Consider the following 15,485-nt stretch of genomic DNA (forward strand, 5'->3'; position numbering starts at 1 on the left):
ATTTCTTCAATATTGTGTAACTTTTGTTCTGCGGTGAGTTGGCTGTGGTAATTGTCTCATGGTGAGTTGGCCATGGCAGAGTTGGCTGCAGTGAGTTGGCTGTGGCGAGTTGTCCTAGACCAGGGGTCAGCAACCTGCGGCTCTGGAGCCGCATGTGGCTCTTTCACCCCCTCAGCTGCGGCTCCTTATCACTCAAAATATGCGTCACAACCACCAATGTGCGACACCTGCCGGCACGTGATTTATTGAGCTTTCAACCCTTGGTAGGCCAACCATGGATAAATCCAGGAAAAGAAAAGTTCCAGAAGAAAACAGAACATTTAATTCAACTACATATGCTAGTTTTGTGGCCACTCAAGAAATAGTCAGGCACGGGAAGGGTTTTGTGGCTCTGGGTGTTTTCTTTTCTGTGGGAAACGGGTCCAAATGGGTCTTTGAGTGTTTAAGGTTGCAGACCCTTGTCCTAGACCTCTCTTGAGGCTGTTGTTTCTGCTCCTTCCCTGGGATGATCTTTGCTGATCCCTCAGCCTGGGCGGTGGGATTCCTCCTCTGGGCTCCCTCCCAGACTGACCCTGCCTGCTTTTTCCCTCCTCTTTTCAGCCTGAGTGGACAGTCCCAGCGTGAGGAGAGAGGAGAGAAGATGGGATCGACCTTCTTCTGAATTAGGCCAGACTCTCAGGAGGAGCCTTTCAGGACCTTCCACAATATGCTTGAACCAGGATATATTTTTTGGACATTCATCATTGCTTTTATCATTGAAATAAATAACATTTTTATTCTGAATGAGGATCAGAGCAGAATAGGAAATGTTGTGTGTTTATAATTGTGGAATGAAAAAGATTCAAATTGGGTTTAATAGATATAATTTGCAATAATTATGTGGTCTTTTGTGACAACCTTTATTTTTTTATTTTTTTTTAAACAAACTTTATTAAATTATCAAACAATTATAAAAACAATTAAAACCATAATAAAATATTCATATACATAGATCATATCTTATATTTGACATTTCATTTCTATTCTTTTACATATCTATATATATTCTTCTCCTCCACACATTTTATATTTCATAACCTAGTCCCACATCCATCCTCATGACGGTAAAGTCATTGTTGGTATTTATATGAAATAAGCATGGAAATACACTACCAATTATCAATTCTTAATTTAAAACTCACTATTAGAGAAAAAAAAGTAAAATTTAATACTCATCAAGATTATCTTTGTACTTTACTAAGTACATCCTTATCCACTTTCTTTTCGCTTAATCCAATCATACCACGTGTCCCATACTTTAAAATACTTTGAGCTTTCCTTATCCTTTAATTTTAGTGTTAGTTGATCTGATTCCGCACATGCATATATTTTTTGTATTATCTGTTGGTCGGTTGGCAAATGATCTGTCTTCCAAATTTGTGCAATTGCTATTCTGGCCGCCGTAATTATATGATGTATCAAATATGTCATTTCTTTTCTAATATTTTGTTTATATATTCCTAATAAAAAAAATCTCTGGGTCTAATTCTATTTCTTCTCCTGTAATTTGTGATATCCAGATTCTAATTTTCCCCCAGTATGCCTTGATTTGGGACATAGCCACCATACATGATAAAAAGTTCCTCGGGCCTGTTTACATTTCCAACATTTTGGGTCCAAATTAGGGTACATTTGTGCTAGTCTCGAGGGGGCAAGGTACCACCTATACCACATCTTGTATTGGTTTTCCTTGTAAGTTACTGATTTCGTTATTCTAATGTTGTTTTCCCAAATCCTTTCCCACTCTTCTAGTTGAATATTTTTACCTATGTTTCTAGTCCAGGCAATCATTTGGTCTTTAATTATATTCTCATTTAAGTCAATTTCTAGTAAATATTTATATATTTTGGATATTAATTTCCCTTCTTTCATTTCCAGAAATTTATCAAGCCTATTAGGGTTCACATCTATTCCTCCTTTGTCCCTGTCTTTCCTATACCTATTTTGTACTTGAAGGTAGGGCCACCAGTCCAATTCTATTCCCACATCTCTGAGGTCCTGGTGTGTTCTTAGTAGTCCATTTGAGTCTAGTAGGTCCCTATACCGTATAATTCTAGGAAGAGATATAGTATTGGGGTGCATAGACGCCTCCACTGTGGAAAGCCACCCGGGAACCTTCGTATAGCATTTTTCTTTATTTCCAACCAAGTGCCAATTAATGCTCTCCTAATTATATGATTGTTAAAGTGTTGGTATGTTTTAATGGACTTTTGCTAATTGGGCAGATGAGGTTGTAGAGATGTGTGTTCAGAGAATTGGTTGAGGAATGGGATGAAGAGGAATTATTATTATTATTATTATTATTATTATTATTATTATTATTATTATTTAATCTTTAGTGAGATTCACAGCCTTTGAGGCTGGTTAATAGCTCAGCAGCTCGAGTCCTAACCAAGGACCTAGGAACTGTTAAGGTATCATCGGAGGATGTAAGCTGTTCCGAGTAAGGTGGTTTTTTGCAGAGTCAAAATGTTCAAGTCCGGTAAATTTAGAATTTCTAAATAGCGAGGTAGTCCTTTGGATATTGCTCCAAGGGCTCCAATTACAATCGGGACAACACACGATTTCTTTTTCCACAGTCGCTCAACTTCAATTTGCAAGTCCCGGTACTTTGTGATTTTTTTTTCTTGCTGCTTATCTTCAATCCGTGCGTCACCAGGTATTGCAATGTCAATGAACCATACTTTTTTTCTTTTCAACTATTGTTATGTCAGGTGTGTTGTGGACCAAGTGCCTGTCAGTCTGAATCCTAAAGTCCCACAAGATCTTGAGTTTCTCATTCTCTAAAACTTTCTCAACCTGATGTTCCCAGTGGTTTTTGCTGTACTCAAATCCAAACTTCTGGCACAATTTCCAGTGAATGATCTTAGCAACACGGTCATGGCGTTGTAGGTAGTCAGTTTGTGAAATTTTGCTGCACCCACTGATCAGGTGGTCAACTGTCTCCTCTTTTTCATTGCAGAGGCGGCATTTGCTGTTGGTGGTAACATGTTGAATTTTTGCCTTCATACAGTTTGTGGCTAGGGCTTGTTCTTGAGCTGCCAAAATAAAGCTTTCTGTTTCTTTTTTCAGTACTCCTGATCTTAACCAGTTCCAAGTTAGTTTCTGGTCAGCTTTGCCTTCAATACTTTTCAAGTATTGGCCATGCAGAGCTTTGTGTTTCCAATTTTCAGCTCGCTGCTCAATTACTTCTTTCTTATATTCTGCTTTTGTTTTAGTTGTCTTTAAAAGGCCTCCTTTATTTACTTCCTTAATCATTGGTTCTTCACTTTTCTGGATGTAACCATTCAAGCTGCATTTTTCTTCTTCCACAGTCTGCTTTACTTGTAGGAGTCCTCAACCACCCTCTGCTCTTGGTAAATACAATCGGTCAACATCACTTTTAGGGTGCAAGGCATGATTCATTGTCATAAGCTTCCTTGTTTTTCTGTCCAAATTGTCTAACTCCATCTGGGTCCAGTCAATTATTCCTGCAGAGTATCTAATCACAGGTATAGCCCAGGTATTTATGGCTTTTATGATGTTTCCTCCACTCAATTTGGACATTAATATCTTCTTCTTCTTCTTCTTCTTCTTCTTCTTCTTCTTCTTCTTCTTCTTCTTCTTCTTCTTCTTATTATTATTATTATTATTATTATTATTATTATTATTATTCTTATTCTTATTCTTATTCTTATTATTATTATTATTATTATTATTATTATTATTATTATTAAGCTTCTATGCTGTCCTTCTCACCAAGGCAACTCTAGGCAGCTTACAGTCATATAATAAAAACACAATATAAAACATTTAAAATACAAATAATAACCATAGATCTAAAAGTCAGTTAAGATTTACTTGGTTTTACTTTAAGGAAAGATTGATAAGTTGTTTATCCTGATCATACTTGTGTGGAATGAAAGAGGAGTTTACCTCTCTTTTCTCTTCTTGTTTTCTTTGTATCAGTGGTATTAGTTTTATCTGTATAATATAATCTTGAACAAAATCATTATTAAAAAAGTGTGAATTCTGAAATGTCTGCTATTAAAGCAGTTCATGTTTTTTTTTAAAAAAATATTAATTATTGCAGCGTGAATTGACCATATGTTTGATCATCCAAACTTTAACAAATAATCAATGTACCAAGTCAGCCACTGAATTTTTCCAGGTTGCCATTTATGGATTTTCACAATTTAGAAAAATGGGACGCGAGATCGATTGTGCAGCCAGGCTGCTTCCTTGCAGGGTTGACCATCTCCTGATTCCAATGTCTGAAAGAAAAACCAGAACTTTCCAAATGGCCAGCAGGATTCAATCTGGTCCAGTGGTGAAATCCAATTTTTTTTACTACCGGTTCTGTGGGCGTGGCTTGGTGGGCATGGCATGGCTTGGTGGGCGTGGCAGGGGAAGGATACTGCAAAATCCCCATTCCCTCCCCACTCCTGGGGGAAAGATATTGCAAACTCTCCATTCCCACCCCACTCTGGGGCCAGCCAGAGGTGGGCCGGTTCTCCAAACTACTCAAAATTTCCGCTACCAGTTCTCGAAACTACTCAAAATTTCCGCTACCGGTTCTCCAAACTACTCAAAATTTCTGCTACCGGTTCTCCAAACTACTCAAAATTTCCGCTACCAATTCTCCAAACTACTCAAAATTTCTTCTACCTGTTCCCCAAATTACTCAAAATTTCTGCTACCGGTTCTCCAAACTACTCAAAATTTCTTCTACCGGTTCCCCAAATTACTCAAAATTTCTGCTACCGGTTCTCCAAACTACTCAAAATTTCCGCTACCGGTTCTCCAAACTACTCAAAATTTCCGCTACCGGTTCTCCAAACTACTCAAAATTTCCGCTACCGGTTCTCCAAACTACTCAAAATTTCTGCTACCGGTTCTCCAAACTACTCAAAATTTCTGCTACCGGTTCTCCAAACTACTCAAAATTTCTGCTACCGGTTCTCCAAACTACTCAAAATTTCTGCTACCGGTTCTCCAAACTACTCAAAATTTCCACTGACCTTTCTGATCGAGAAGCTCAGTGTCTTAGCCACTGAGCCACCTAGTCAGCAATTGGAAAGCTCCTCTAATGGCCCCGGTTTTCTTCATCGGTGGAAATACAGACCCAGATCTAGTGGTGAAATCCAATTTTTTTTTACTACCGGTTCTGTGGGCATGGCTTGGTGGGCATGGCATGGCTTGGTGGGCGTGGCAGGGGAAGGATACTGCAAAATCCCCATTCCCTCCCCACTCCTGGGGGAAGGATATTGCAAAATCCCCCTTCCCTCCCCACTCCTGGGAGAAAGATATTGCAAAATGTGCATTCCCATCCCACTCTGGATGGGAACGGACATCCGAACTACTCAAAATTTCCGCTACTGGTTTTCCAGAACCTGTCAGAACCTGCTAGATTTCACCCCTGCCCAGATCCCTCCTCTTCCCCACAAGCATGGCCTAATTCTCATTCTGTACATTCTGTACTGGAAGGCTGACTACAGCAGGAGATGATTCAAGCCCTAAAAAAAAACAAAACCACTGGCTCTAACTCATATTCTGCTTATTACGGGAAGTATAAAAGCATCATCATCAATTCCATAAAAAGGCAAGCAGCCTTCACTCTGAAGTTCCCCCAAACGGCTTTGGGCATTTTCATCTAGAGCAAAGATCATTCGGGGTTGCTGACCTCCGCCACCTGATCCTCACCTGATCCTCAACTGTGAGGTCTGGGCGGGATGTGAAAGGGACGCCCCCCCTCCCTGCAAACAGATAACACTCCGACTCTTTTGACCCCCGCAGTTCTGCTCCTCCCCCATGACAAGGAATTCCTGCGATGAGATGTTCTTGAATGCTGACCCAGATGAAACTTTCACTTCCCTTTTCCAGCTCTTCTCACAAGTTTTGCCCGATTGTCTGCCTAGCAACAGAGACATCCTGGAAATGTTTTTTTTTCCCCCCTTACTGGTTGAGCTTGGCCAATCGCCAGCTAGCTCTGGATTGTTACCCTGTTGATCAGTGGGGGCGCCTCTTTCTTTGCCTGCGACTTCAGGGATGCAGAGCGCAGGTTGAGGTTTACGGACAGGATGGCTCTGTGCTCTGCTTCCCTCTGGCGTCTAGTATTGGAGGCAGTCGTTCTGCAGCACATGTGCCGCAGTGAGTCCCTTCTGGGATGTGAGGGGTTCAGCCTCTTTTTCTGCTGGTAGGAATCCATCCAGAAAATTATCTATCTATCTATCTATCTATCTATCTATCTATCTATCTATCTATCTATCTATCATCTCTCTCTCTCTCTCATTTATCTCTCATCTATCTAATCTATCAATCTAGATCAATCTATCAATATCTATCTATCCCTATCTATCTTTTGTCTCTCTCTGTCTTTCACTCTCTCCCTATCTATCATTCATCCCTCTCTCTCTCCCTATCTAGCATTCTTCTCTCTCTCTCTCTATCATTTATCTATCTCTATCATTTATCTATCATCTATCTAATCTATCAATCTAGATCAATTTATCTATCATTCACCTCTCTCTATCTAGCCCTATCTATCTATCTATCTATCTATCTATCTATCTATCTATCTATCATCTATCTATCTATCTATCATCTATCTATCTATCATCTATCTATCTAATCATTCATCTCTCTCTCTCTCTATCCCTCTCTACCATCTATCTCTATCATTTATCTATCATCTATCTAATCTATCAATCTATCTATCTCTATCTATCTATCTCTATCTATCATTTATCTATCTGTCTCTATCATTTATCATTCTCTCTCTCTCTCTCTAATCATTCATCTCTCTCTATCTCTATCTATCTATCTATCTATCATCATCTCTCTCTCTCATTTATCTCTCATCTATCTAATCTATAATCTAGATCAATCTATCTATCAATATCTCTCTATCTATCCCTATCTATCTTTCGTCTCTCTCTCTTTCACTCTCTCCCTATCATTCATCTCTCTCTCTCTATCCCTCTCTATCATCTATCTCTATCATTTATCTATCACTTATCTATCTCTATCATTTATCTATCATCTATCTAATTTATCTATCTCTAACTATCTCTATCTATCTATCTATCTATCATCTATCATTTATCTATCATTTATCTATCTATCATTTATCTATCATCTATCTAATCTATCAATCTAGATCTATGTATGTATATATGTATCTATCTCTGTCTGTCTGTCTGTCTATCTATCTATCTATCTATCTATCTATCTATCTATCTATCTACTTATCATCTATCTATCTATCTATCTATCTATCTATCTATCTATCTATCAATCATCTATCCTCTATCCTCTATCATCTAGCTCCCCCTCTCGCTCCCCCTCTCCCTCTCTCTCTCCCTCTCTCTCTCCCTCTCCCTCTCCGATGCTCTCTTCCACTCCCCCACTCCCAACTATTCTGGGAGCAGGACAAGGGTGGCCTCTCCAGATGTCCGTCAGGTTTACCTGGATGCCCCCAAAGGCAGTCCTTTCCTGGTGGAGGTTGTGGAACATGATCAGGTCAACTCAAAAACTCTTAGCTACCTTTGCGCAGCCCCTCCCCCCCTCCAATCACATATTCTGCCTTTCTGGCTTCTGTTGCTTTGGGGCCAGCATCTACTGAGCAGAACATACAAACAGCCAGGGAGAGGGGCAAAGCACGAGCAGATCACTGACAGCTTTTGAAGGTTTAGTCTCTCACTGTACTGGTTCAAGAGCCCAGTCCTATTATGCGTGGGGTGGGGATGCAAAATCAGGATCAGCAGCAGAAGAGAACAATTTTCTGAGCGTCATCTGTGGAAAGCGAAGAGTTTGAGATCTAGACTAGAGTAAATCTGGTGCCATGCAAGTATCTCTGAATGACAGCATGAGTGCCCACATTGGGTGGCTGAAATGAAGCAATTTTGGGATAATCAGCAGTGAGGTTTTCTGTGGAATGAGGGGGAGTCATTTAGTTCTGAAGCCAATTTCTGCTCAGATGGCTGAACTCTTGGAGGGGGAATTTCCCAATTGGTGTCTAAGCAGGAAGATCCAGGGTTTGGGGGGGGGGAGAGCTGCATGGCTTCATTGCTGCACCTATCACTGCACCTTTGACTGCCCACATCTCCTCAAGGGATTTGAGTTTCCCTGAAAGGTCCCACGGCCTCTGGCCTCACCCGGATCTCTCCTGCCTCCTCTCCCTCCCCTGTTTTATAAAATCTCTCCTCAAATCTTTGCTTACTAACAATCCACGTTGGCCCTCAGTGAGGCAAGGGCACGATGGGGGGGGAGATAGGTTTTGGGGGTCCTGTTCTCCCTTTGATCCTGCTTTCACTTCCCTTTCTCTCTCACCCCAAACTTCTCTGCCCTCCAACCCACCCCCCAGAAGCTGAAAGTCTGTAGAGATTCTCAGTCATCCAGGTCAGGGGTCTCCAACCTTGGCAACTTTAAGACTTGTGGACTTCAACTCCCAGAATTCCTCAGTCAGCTTTGCTTTGCTGGCTGAGGAATTCTGGGAGTTGAAGTCCACAGGTCTTAAAGTTGCCAAGGTTGGAGACCCCTGATCCAGGTCATGGTTCTCCCAAAGGTGCTTCTTCAGGAGGCCAACGGACTTTCTTGTTTTTTTCTTTTGAAGACATTTCGCTTCTCAGCCAAGAAGCTTTTTCAGCTCTGACAGAATCTATCACTATCCTGTCAGAGCTGAAGAAGCTTCTTGGATGAGAAGTGAAATGTCTTCAGAGAGAGAGAGAGAGAGAGAGAGAGAGAGAGAGAGAGAGAGAGAGAGAGAGAGAGAGAGAGAGAGAGAGAGAGAGGGAGAGAGAGAGAGAGAGAGAAGAAAAGAAAATCTGGTTGCCTCCTGAAAAAACACTGTTGGAACCTCCAGAAGCTGCTTTTCTGCCTTTCACTCACTCCTGCTTTCCACCCACTGCCTCCTCCTCCATCATCTATTCCTTCCTTTCCCCCTTTCTCCTTTGCCACCCAATCTGTTCCTCTTCCTTCCAGATCTGATCATGGGGCCTGCTGTGCCCCATAACATCAGAATCATCCAGCAGAAGCCCCCTAAATCTGCCCCTCTGGGTCCTTTTCCAGGCCCCTCCTCTGATCTGTCCCCGTCCACACACACACACACACACACAAACACAGCCAGCCGAGGGTTAAGAAAGTACTTGGCACGCACACAGGTCGTTATCTCAAACTTGGCAGCAATATAATCACTGTCTGCCAAGAGCTTTTACTGCAACAGATAACATAAAATTACATACGCATTGCAAATAGTCCAGCAAAACAATATTCGTTTCGGCAGCTTCAGACGTTGTTCAAGTGACTAGCCAAAGTTCGTTTTTGTTCGTCACGGAGTTTTACCAGCCACCACCCTCTCTTATATAGTCTCTGGGGTGTGGTCCAGTGACTCAGTTCTAATCCCTAGCACGCCTCCTTAACTGCTGCAACCGTTTATCATGCCTTTGTTGGTGTGCATCCAGGAATGATGGCTCTCCTTCGCTCTCATCCGAGACACCTGGCTCCTGGCTAATCTCCTCTCCCTCGGCCAGCACCTGAGACAGTGCCAGAGGGGAGGGGCCTGGAGAGGGAGGCCTGGCTGACTCCTCTTCCTCATGTTCGGAACTTTCTTCCTCTGATGAGATAGGCTCAGAGGGCGGGGCCACAACATCCTCACATTCCCTCACAGTTGTCTACTTTGCCACCTTGGAGCCCAAGCAGTGGCCGCCCCACTCTGTTGCTGTCGGGTATGTGAACGATCAGATCTTTGCTCACTATGACAGCAACAGCAGTAAAGTGGATAATGTGAATAAAATAATAATGTGAATGGTATAAGATCAGCTATATGAACACTGGAGGACCCTCTTTATTCACATTATTATAAGACAGAAAAGTACTTGTTTAGAAATTACACTAAAGTCAGCGAAATTCCATTCTTGGCAACATATCTTTTGGGAGGCCTATCTGTCAAAGATGCAAGGACCATGTATAATATATGTCTTCCGAGGAAGATATCTGTCAAGGATGCAGAGACATCCATCTGAAACAAAGTTACTTATTAATCCAAGGACAGCCATGGATCTATGCATCAGTGATTACAAAAGAGGAGGATGTTTAGCTACAATTATCTCATGTACTATAAATTAAGGCAGGAATTTGGTAATTAAAAAAGTGTCAATTGTCATGTAACGGATGTATGTTAACCATAAATGAAAAACTGATGTGCCAGCAGAATCCTTTGTCTTGGATATGTATAAAAGCAGTCATATCAGGGCTCTTTCCTTGTTCAGAATGGCAGATACAAATCTGGTTCTGAAACTGCGCAAATAAAACTGTCTCTGGCTGATCCAGGAATGTTGTTTGGTCCCATCAGAAGAATCTAAACCCATTAGTTCCCGAACTCGAAGCCAGACAAGTTTAAAGAAGACAGAGACTCAGGCCCCCTTGAGGGAAATTTTGAGTCATGGAACTGATGCCCAGGGACTGCCCATCCTTCGTCCCTTGCTTCAATATCAGCCATTTACAACTACAGATCTACTTAATTGGAAACAGCAATATGGCCCATTTAGCAAGAAGCCTACCAAAATAGTAGATCTATTTAGTACTATAATGCACACACATAGACCCACATGGGGAGACATCCAGCAATTATTATTTAATTACTCTCCCTGGAGGACAGAGAAAAATTCAAAATCGCTAAGGAGAAGGTCTTAGCCCGTATGTATCCAGATGGAGCCAATGCTGCGCAAAAGGCCACAGCAGCTGCAGAAGTAGATCCAAATTGAGATCCCAATGTTAACCAAGACCAAACTCTATTAGCTGCCTACCGCCTCCTATGCATAAACAGTTTAAGGGAAGCAGCAAAAGGTCCCACTAATTATGCCAAAACTGCCACCATACACCAAGAAAAGGATGAGAGTCCTGAGGCCTTCTTGACTAGACTAGTAGAATCCTATAAGATCCATACTGGGATAAACATAGAAGATCCAGCAAATAGATACCTGTTAAATGAACGATTTATCAGTCAGAGTGCAATGGACATCAGGAGAAAACTGCAGAAATTGGAAGGAGCTCTAGGGAAGAATACCAGTGAACTCCTAGAAGTGGCCAGAAAGGTCTACCTGAATAGAGATAGAGAGGAGGAGAAAAAGCGAGATATTAAAGAAAGAAAGAAAACTGAAATGTTAGCTTTGGCCCTGGGAGGAGTTACCTTAGGACCCAACCAATGTGCCATCTGTAAAGAAGAAGGACATTGGCAAAGAGAGTGCCCCCATAGAAGGGCGGAATCAAGAGGAGTATCCTACGGGCGTGGACAGCCTGTGTTTAGAGGAAGAAGTTTTAGGGAAACCCCGAGAGGAGCATTTAGAGGAAGAAGAGGTGCTGACAGGCAACAACACAGCCAGTCATACCAGAATGAGGAGGTGATCGGCCTAGCCAAACTGGAGTGGGATGACTGAAGAGGCCAGGGCCCCACGGACCCACCCCCAGAGCCCATGGTGGATTTATGGGTGGGAGGACATCAAGTCTGCATGCTGATCAATACCGGAGCCAGTCGATCAGTCCTGAATAAACCAGTGGCCCCCTTGTCAACTAAGAAAGTCAGAGTTCAAGGAGTGTCAGGCACAGCTGCCACACACAGCCTCCTGAAAACTGTCAAATGCAAGGTCGGAACGGCCTAGTGGAGCACCAATTTTTCTATTTGCCTGAATGCGCTGTCCCACTATTAGGAAGGGATCTACTTTTTAAATGAGAGCCGCCATTTCCTTCAACGAGAATGGACAATACCTGACAGTGTCACACCCAGTAGATGAGACTTGGCAACTGATGTTAATGCAAGACACAAGCCCCGAAAGTAATTGGGAGGAATTTAATGTTCCCACCCTGTGGGCAGAGGACAATTCCCCCGGACTAGCTAAATTCGCCTCTCCTGTGGAAGTTAAATTGAAATTGGGATACAAGCCCATCAGAGTGACCCAGTATTACTTCCCTCAAGAGGCTGCCAAAGCCATGCAAATTTTAATTGACAAATACTTAGTTGCAGGGATACTAAGGGAAACTCAGTCCCCATGGAATACAGCCATTCTGCCCATTCGGAAACCAGATGGAGGGTGGAGACCGGCACAAGATCTAAGGCCCGTAAATAATGCAGTGGTCACGCTCCATGCGACCGTCCCGAATCCCTACATTTTGCTGGGAACCGTTCCTCACACAGCCGCATGGTTCTCAGTCATAGACCTGAAAGACGCTTTCTTCACTATACCCTTACACCCTGATAGTCAAGACTTGTTTGCCTTTGAGTGGAAAGACTCTAAACTGCGTATTGTCAGTATACCTGGACAAGATTACCCCAAGGCATTAAGAATTCTCCTACCCTTTTTGGGCACACCTTGGCTTTGGACTTGCAGTACTTCCAACCTGTTCAGGAAGGGGACTGTCTCCTCCAGTATGTAGATGATGTGTTAGTGACAGGAACCACTCAGGAGAACTGTTTCCAAAATACCCAGACCCTCCTTGAGTTACTGAGAGACTGTGGATACAGAGCTTCAAGGAAGAAGGCTCAATTAATAAAAAAAAGAAGTTACATATTTGGGATACATTCTGTCTCAGGGACAGAGGAATTTGGGCCTACCTCGTAAACAGGCAATTTTGCAACTGCCCCCGCTGAAAAATCGGAAAGAACTGCAGAGCATTCTGGGAGTCATGGGTTTTTGCCACTTATGGATTCCCAATTTTGCCTTACTTGCCAAACCCCTGTATGCATCAACCCATGGAGCAGAAACAGACCCTTTTGAATGGGGCAAGGAACAAGTAAATTCATTAAGTCATTTAAAAGAAGCACTTGTATCCTCTCTAGCGTTAGGATTGCCAGCTCTTTCCAAGCCCTTCTGTCTTTATGTAGATGTTCGCCATAATGTAGCATTAGGGTTGCTGACTCAGCAGCAAGGGTCATGGGAATGGCCGGTGGCCTATTTGTCTAAATAGCTAGACTGCCCTGCCCAAGGCTGGCCACACTGCCTTAAAATTCTGGCGGCTGTAGCAGAACTTATGAAAGACACCAACAAACTGACTTTCACCTCTGAAGTAGCAGTCTTCACATCCCATGCATGCAAACCATTCTGGAAAATAAAGGACACTTGTGGATAAGTAATCAGAGGCTTCATAAGTACCAAGAACTGCTGTTAGAAAACCCCCAGATAAGCCTTCACCAATGTGCAACTATCAATCCTGCCACTCTTATGCCTATACCCGATGCATCCCTTCCATTACATGACTGCCTACATGTACTAGACCATCAGTATTCCTGTAGACCAGACCTAACGGACACACCTCTTCCATATGCCCAGCTTATTTGGTTTACTGATGGCTCCAGCTTTATGGAAGATGGTGCTCATTATGCAGGGTATGCTATAGTTAGCCAACACGCAGTCATTGAAAGTGCTCCTCTTCCAGTGGGTACAAGTGCCCAAGCAGCTGAGTTATGGGGACTCATCCGAGCATTAGAGTTAGCCACAGACAAGACTATTAATGTGTACACAGACAGTAAATATGCCTTTTTGACTATTCAAGCACATGCAGCCATTTACAAGCAAATGGGCTTCACTGATTCTGCAGGCAAACTAATCCAACATGCCCCTCTCATTAAAAGATTGATCTTTGCTGCACAATATCCTAAATCCTTAGCTGTCATCCATTGTCCAGGTCATCAGAAGGCAGACACTCTCGTTGCACAGGGCAATCGATTTGCTGATAGAGAGGCCAAATTGGCAGCACACCGTCCCCTAGATAAAAATGATTACTATCTTTATCTAGCACAAGAAATAGAATCATACATTGAAAGATCACATCCCACCTATACTCATGTGGAGAGGGACAAGGCTGAAGGAGATCTAAAAGCCACTCTTGTAAAGGATGGTATACCCTTCCAGACAATCGCCTAGTGGTACCAGTTTCACTTGCCTGGCTGTTAATATCAGAGGCACATCAGACCTCACATATTGGCAAGACTGCTTTAGCCCAACAGTTGCAAGCAACGTTCTACATACCTAACTTGCAGAGCCTGGTTGCCAAAGTAACTTCTCAATGTCCTACGTGTGCGCAAGTGAATGCTAAGCAAGGACCGCATTTACCACCAAGACAGCAGCCCATCTCTTACTTGCCCATGGACTACTTAGTTGTGGACTTTACTGACGTGCCCAAATGCAATAGTTATAAAGCCCTGCTCATTTTCATTGACACTTACTCAGGGTGGATCGAGGCCTACCCTACTAGAAATAAATTAGCTATACAAGTGGCACGCTTTCTTTTAAAGGAAATAATCCCTAGATTTGGATGTCCATCTACCATCAGTTCAGACAATGGCCCCGAATTTGTGCAACGTATAAATCACCACCTAACTGAAGCAGCGGGCCTGAAATGGAGATATCATTGTGCATTTCGGCCCCAATCCTCAGGAAAAATTGAGAGAGCTGATCGATCATTGAAAGCAATCATTACCAAACTGTGCTTAGAAACCCACTTGCCATGGCATCAAGTTTTCCCCATGGCCTTGTACATTTGTAGAACAACCCCACGAACCAAATACCAGCTGTCTCCTTTTGAACTTCTGTATGGTAGACCCCCTGCCTTGTTCAAGCACCACTTTCAAGGCTGGCCAGATTTAGTTCAAAAAGCGGGGGGTAGAAGCAAGAAAGTTAATTTTGCAGTTACAACAGCACAACAATCATGTCAACCAACTGAGGCATTATATGCAAAAATGTAGACCTCCCCCTATTACGACTGCAGGTCACAACTACAAACCAGGTGATAGAGTATGGATAAAACATTGGAAAAATGAGCACTTAAAACCTAGATGGAAAGGGCCATATACTGTTGTGATGTGTTCACCTCTTGCAGTTAAGACCTTAAAAGGAAGATCCTGGGTCCACTGGACGAGACTGACGCCCGCAGACCAGAGTGATCCGGTCACATACCAGGTGACAAAAACTGACAGGCCATTGGTGCTGAAGTTCAAGAAGAATACACCCTGCTGAGTCCTACCGGCAACGGACTCTCAACACACGGTGGTGATCGTCAGCCTTGCTGAACCACCCCGGAAGCTGGTTCCCCGCGCATGGCCGAAGCTTGGAACGGAGGAAGACAACATTCCATGACTGTAATTTGTAACTGTAATAGAATCCAGTGAGCAATTCTTAAAGACACTCATGTTTGAGGAAGATTGGGTGTGGGGACTCTGGGCAACAACTATTTTAGCCCTTCTGGTGGTATTGTTATTTATTTATTTATTTATTTATTTATTTATTTATTTATTTATTTATTTGATTTGATTTGATTTGCTTTCTATACCGCCCTACTCCCGAAGGACTCAGGGCGGTGCACAGCCAAACAATAAAACACAAACATACAAAATATGCCCACTATTGAAGAATGGACTTTGAAGATGGCCAGTTTTGCAGAGATGGCGAAGATTTCAGCATATTTAAAAGATCGAA

The sequence above is a fragment of the Pantherophis guttatus genome, chromosome 2, assembly GCF_059756535.1.
Source record: "Pantherophis guttatus breed Tessera chromosome 2, ASM5975653v1, whole genome shotgun sequence".
NCBI classification, from domain to species: domain Eukaryota; kingdom Metazoa; phylum Chordata; class Lepidosauria; order Squamata; family Colubridae; genus Pantherophis; species Pantherophis guttatus.